The following is a 6,761-nucleotide window of genomic DNA, read 5'->3' on the forward strand; positions in this document are numbered from 1 at the left end:
CTTAGCATGAACGATGTTGCTGAAAAACAAACAGAACACTAAGGGATATGGTAAGGAGTATAATTAATCATTCCATATTCCCAGAATCGCTCTGGGGAGATGCATTAAAAACTGCGGCATTCTCAATATAGTCCAAGTAAAGAACTATTGAAATTCCTTATGAACTTTGGACAAGCAAGAAGCCTTGTTTGTTCATCATTTGTACATTTGGGATTATTTAGCTGAGGCAAGGCCTTACAGGCCTAATGAAAACAAATTGGATTTTGAAACTATTAGTTGTTATTTCATTGGATACATAAAGAGGTTAAGGGGGGATATAAATTTTATGATCACACTACAAAGTCAATTTTTGAAAACGAAAATGCCCAATTTTTTGAAGATGTAGAGTTTGCGGGGGAGATAAGGTTAGAGATTATATCTTTGATGAGGAATATATAAATATCCTTCTGTTGTAATTAACAACAATCAGGATCACGAACAAATTCTTACTTCAGATCTTGTTCTAAAAGTAATTTCGGATAAAGACAATATTCCAAAACACTATACACAGTCAAGAGATTGTTAAGAAGAACAAACTCAATAATCTCAAGAACAAATGCATTATGGAGATCCACTAGAAAAAGGAGAAATACAATTTTGGATGACTTTATATTTCTTCAAGAACATGAGGATGACATTGGATTGATGGAAGAAAATCCAATCAACTTTAATCAAGCAATGCAAAGTGATAATTCTCAAAAGTGAATTGGTGCCATGAATGAGGAAATAAAGTTTATAAAAGACATTGATGTTTGGGAACTTGTTTGATTGTCTGAAGGTATGAAACCCATCAGTTACAAATGAATATTTAAAACGAAGAGGGATCCGAAGGGTATTGTGTGTGTGTGTGTGTGTCTATATATTTATATGGCTCGTCTTATTGCAAAGAGCTTTATTGAAAGGGAAGACATTGATTCCAAAGAGATATTAATCTCTCCGACTTCAACAAAAGACTCTTTTGAAACTATTATGACACTTGTGGCATATTTTAATCTTGAGCTACATCAAATGAATATAAAGACTACATTTCTCAATTTATATGGTGCAACCGAAAACCTTTGTGTGAAGAGACCTAAAGAAAATTGTTTGAGAATTAAAGAAATCCATCCATGGGCTTGAGTAAGCTTCCCGTTAATGGTATCATAATTTTCATCAAGTAATTATCTCGTTTGATTTTGATATAAATGTAGTTGATGATTGTGTATATCATAAGTTTAGTGGGAGTAAGTATATTTCCTGGTATTATATGTCGACAACATACTACTTGCTTGCAAATATCTATGTTTATTGTACGAAACTAAGAGATTTCTATCAAAAAATTTTGAAATGAAAAATCTTAGTCATGCCTCTTTTGTATTAGTAATAGAGATACACCGGGATTGTTCTCGATTGTATTATTTGATTATCACAAAAGAGCTATATCGATAAGGTATTTAATAGATATAGCATGAAGGATTGCAAATTATGAGATAACCCTATTTCTAAAGGAGACAAATTCAATCTCAATCAATGCCCCAAGAATGACCTTGAAAAAAAAATGCAGAAAATTCTGTATGCTTCAGCAATCGGGAGTTTGATGTATGCTCAGGTATGCACACGTCCAAATATAGCATTCATTGTTGGAATGTTAAACATATATTTAAGTAACCCTGGAATAAATCATTGAACGACAGCCAAGTGAGTTTTGCGGTATTTATAAAGAAGAAAATATTACATGCTCACACACAGGAAAATTGACCAATTGGAGATCATTGATTATTCTGATTCTAATTTTGCTAGATGTCAAGATATAGGAGATCTATATTAGGTAATTTCTTCCTACATACTAGAGAAGCTATATGCTGGAAGAGTGTTAAGTAGACACACATAGCTTCTTCAACCATGATAGCGGAGTTTGTACTTATGAAGCATCAAATCAGGGATTATGGCTGCGAAATTTTATCACTGGACTGCAAAATTTGGATGAAATTGAAAGATCACTTAATTATTTTGTGACAATAAGTTAGCAGTCTTGTATTCAAAACAATAGGAGTTCAACAAAGTCTAAGTTTATAGATGTCAAATTTTGAGTTGTTAAAGAAAGATTTAGAGCGGTCAAATCACTATAGAACATATTGGGACAAATTCCATAATGATAAATTTATTTATTAAATGGCTACCACCAATTTCTTTCATGAGCACACTGCTCACATGGGTATTTTATATTTTGATAATATGCTAGTTTAGTGGGTGTTTTTAATATTGGATGTCTTCTCTTTTGGACACATGATTTTTTTTTATTTGTGCACATTCAAGTTTATTTTAGTAATAAAATATTTACTTCAAATTTCACCCTAATTAAAGTCTTTGGTTTGATCGCATTAAATTATAAGGTATTAAAGAATAAGGTAGAACTATTTGGAAATGGACATGTTTGGATCACATTATATGTAATTTTCATATTACACATCCACACTTGATATATATCAAATTTAATTGTATTGATATACGTGATCATTGAGGGTTTAGTTATGATGCTTGTATCGAAGACTGTTTTGATCATATATTAACATGATTGATGAACAAGACTGTTCAAAGATACCTATTGGTTATAATAGCAAAAGTTTTGAGCTTCTAAAGTTATATACATTTTATAAGTAACACATGTGGCCAAAGTGGGATATTGTTGAAAAAAAAATACTAATTTGTCATATGGGCCTACATATGTAAGTAATTGTGTATAAATGATATCTTAACTTTAATCCTAAATTAAAATGATCTAATAAAAAATTAAGTAATTGGGCTATGAACATCTAAATAAAGTGTGAATCGAATTATATGTGTAGAGACCAAATTCCTTTATAATTGTATTTTATGATAGACGAAATACATATGAAAAATATATATGGTTATGATCTCTAATTCATATGCGATTTCTCATTTTCTGTGTCATCCCATCAATATAATAATTAATACAGATAGCATATTAAAGAAAAAAGATCCAAAACACACATAAAAGAATCGAAGAATCAAGAAGAAAATTTAAGAATCCATAATCAAGAATCAAGACTACAGATCTAAAAGTCAAGATTCAAGGATTGTAATTCAAGCTTCAAGTTTCATTATTCAAGATACAAATCAAAGAATCAAGGTATGTTTTGCATTAATTATTTTTCTTGGTGATTTAACATGGAGATCTTGGTACTTATGTAAAGTTTATAAAATTTAAGTTTAATAAAATTTCAACCCTTGATTTTTTTATCCCAAGAAACCTGTGGAATGTGATGAGAAGGACTAAATACACTCGAGAAATTGTAGAGCGAGACTTTACAATAAATGGATAGTGGATGCAGCAAATTGCAATAAGAAGAAATCCCCCAAACGTATGCATTATCTTCATATGATTGTGATGAATATAGATATGGCCTATGAGTTTTGTACTAAAAGTAATGAGAAATGACTTGAAACATATAATTTATGCATGCTTAGAAGTTGCTGGCAGAATGTATTGTTTTCTGGGGTTTTGTAGAGGCTATATCATGTTTAGATCAGGCTGTGAATATGTTGTTGGAAATCAGCGGGTTCAACATGGCTACACAATATTGCAAGGTATAGGCCGCAAACTATTGTATTATCACGAAAACTAAAATAGAAGTATAGAGGAAAACAATTGACCTTAGACTTATACATAAGAAATAAATAGATAAAATTGTAAACAATACAAGAAGCATTATTAAGAAAGATAAATTTCTAGAAGTTCAAATTACATTAAACATTGCAAGAGAGACGTGATGTATGTCGAACATAAAGCGTGTTGAGTTATTTATTTATCCCTCTTGTCAATTTTATTGTGCAATTTTTGAGAGAGATTTGCATGTAAGCTTTTTGTGAAAAGTTTATGAACTTTTAAATCGTTATCTGACTTCGTACATAGTCCATTCTATTTTTCAGTTGGTCGATTCAGCATATTGAACTTCCACGCATATTAATTGAGAAAGATTCTCGATCTAGAATAGTTGGGCCTGTGATACGTGTAGAAAAGATGATTGAATGACTTATGAAGAAGTTACCTGACTCACTTAAGTTTCTTCCTTGTGCCTTGGCGGAACAGAGTGATTATGATATTTATGGTATCAAACTTTTGTCTCATATTAGTAAGTTTATATTGTTTCTTACTAATCACACATTGCCTTTTTATATTCAAATAAAAAAAAACAAAAAAAAAAACACTGCTAATAACATATAGGTCCTTAGAAGAAAAATTATCTAAATAGATTGGGTATTGTTATCCAATGCATTTCTCCTATTAAAATCAATGAACAATACCTTACAAATGTGCTTCTTAAAATCGAATCCAAGGTAATATCAATCAAAACTTCTAAAAACTAATCATGTTTTGCTTTCGGTTTAATCATATTTTATGTTTGATTTTTCGCCAATTTCCTTTGTAGCTAATGAAGATCAATTTATTGTTAGCAATAAATCATTCTCGTGGCATTCCCCTCATCAAGGATACACCAACAATGATCTTAGGAATGGATGTCTCACATGGGTGTCCTTGTCAATCAGACATCCTAGCCATTGCTGCTATAATTTTTGATGCCTATATAATTGTTTGCAATACTCTGTCACCACATTCTAGATATGCAACACTGCATCAATTTATTTTGTCCATGTTGTAGGATCTCAACTTTGGCCACCGATATCAAGGTAGAGGGCATCTATGCAAACCCAATCTTCAAAGGTGGAGATGATTGAATCTTTATTCAAGCTTTTAGCAAATGGGGAGGATAATGGCATTATAAGGTACTAATTTGAAATTATTTTACAATATATCTTTCACAATTATAATTTTTCATAGTGCTAAAGGAATACTATTCTACCGTGCTTTAAAAAACTATTCTGGATTTCTATCAAATCAGTAATGGGCACAAAGTTGTTTTCAGGTAAAACTTATCATCACAATAACATGTTTGAATGTATGTGCATTGCAGATATTTTAGTTTGCTAATACCATCTATCTATACACATACCTCTCATTGTTGTACATTATATATTTTTGCATTTGTTCATTTTCCAGTAGTTATATATTTTTGTATTTTTTTATCTACATTATTATATAACCAACCACACTATAGCACGTGTCTTGCAAATGCGTCTCACTAGTCAATATTGAGAAGCATGTGCCAACAATTCCAACAATGCCACCAACTTAACCCATTACTCTCGCGAAGTCAAGTTAGAAAAGTTTTCTTAAGAAAATGTTTCATGTTGTTTAAAATTCTTGCTTTCAATATTTCGTTTGACATGGGCAACCCTTGTTGATTAGCCTCAAGCGTAAAACCTTGTAACATGATTCTCACGGTCGATTTTATTGTGGGACCTGTATTTTTACTAATGCATATTTAATTGGGAAAAAAAAGGAAAACCCCATCATACATTTGAAGGTTAAATGGGCGACCCTTGTTGATTAGCCTCAAGTGAAATTACATAGTAGAAGATAGGGTGTTAAATGGGATGAACAACTTGTTAGCTCACTCCACTAGCGAATCGAACTGACTCGACTTATGTCCAACAAAAGGTTGTTCACGTGCAAGCCAACTCTCTTGGTAAATATTTTTTGGTAGATTGTGGATTTTCAAATTGACGTTAATTTTAGCTCACTGCAACATGTCCATTATCATTTTCAAGATTTTGCTTGTCAAGATCATGATCCTAAAAATGCAGAGAAGAAGTTTAATCTTCTCCTTCCTTCCTTGAGAAATGTAATTGAGAGGATATTTGGTATTATTTATATCATGGTTCAAATACAAGTGGAGCTAATGTTTGCTTGTGTAGGATTACAAAATTTTCTTCCTAGAGAGTATCATTTTGATGAACTTCATGTTGAACTTGATAATGAAGTTTTTTTCATCTTCATCATTAGAAAAGAAGAAGACTTCGATCCGTTTTTAGAGTCAAGAACAAGAAAGAGATAATGTTAATACATAGAGGGTTACTATAACAACTGAATGTTAATTGTTTTTAGTATATAGGTTATTTAGCATTCTTAATTACATGTTTTATGGATGATTTGGATATGCAAGAAGTTGTTCAAAAAAAACTATTACATTATATATACATTTAGCTTTAACCTTCTTCTTTTTTTACAAAATAAAAGTCAAAGTCTTTAATAAAAGTCTATACAAGTTTATGAAAATCTTTTATTAATCTGTGATTTAGGTCAAATAGAGTCTTTACTTTTTCACTTTATATATTTAACCTTTAACCAAGAAATAGGAATTAAAAAAAAAATCTTTTAATATAATAAATATGGAATATCAAAAGTACGTACCTTAAACAAATAACCCAAACAAGAAATCTGATTTCTTGCACAATTGAAAATTCTCAAGTTCCTTCGTAGGCTTCATCACCATTCTTGCCATGGAACTTTACAATTCTTGGGTCACTACAACAATTTTGACTTTTACATTTCCACGCCACCTCCACCTCCACCTCCACCTCCACCATGACCATTGCATACTTTAACCAAATCTCGCTTTAGTCAACTTGAAATTAAAGGAAATTACTGTACCAGAAAAAGAGTAATGTTATTTGTGCATAATTATTTACTGATGTGTACAGATCGATGACATATCATTATATTATAATTTAATAGATTTCATTCTCTCTCTTTTTTCCTCTTTCTTTCAAACTTTTTTTTCTCTATACACAATTTGTAAATAATTTTTTACAAGTAGCAT

This window comes from Olea europaea, unplaced genomic scaffold, assembly GCF_002742605.1.
Source record: "Olea europaea var. sylvestris unplaced genomic scaffold, O_europaea_v1 scaffold2701, whole genome shotgun sequence".
Classification (NCBI taxonomy): domain Eukaryota; kingdom Viridiplantae; phylum Streptophyta; class Magnoliopsida; order Lamiales; family Oleaceae; genus Olea; species Olea europaea.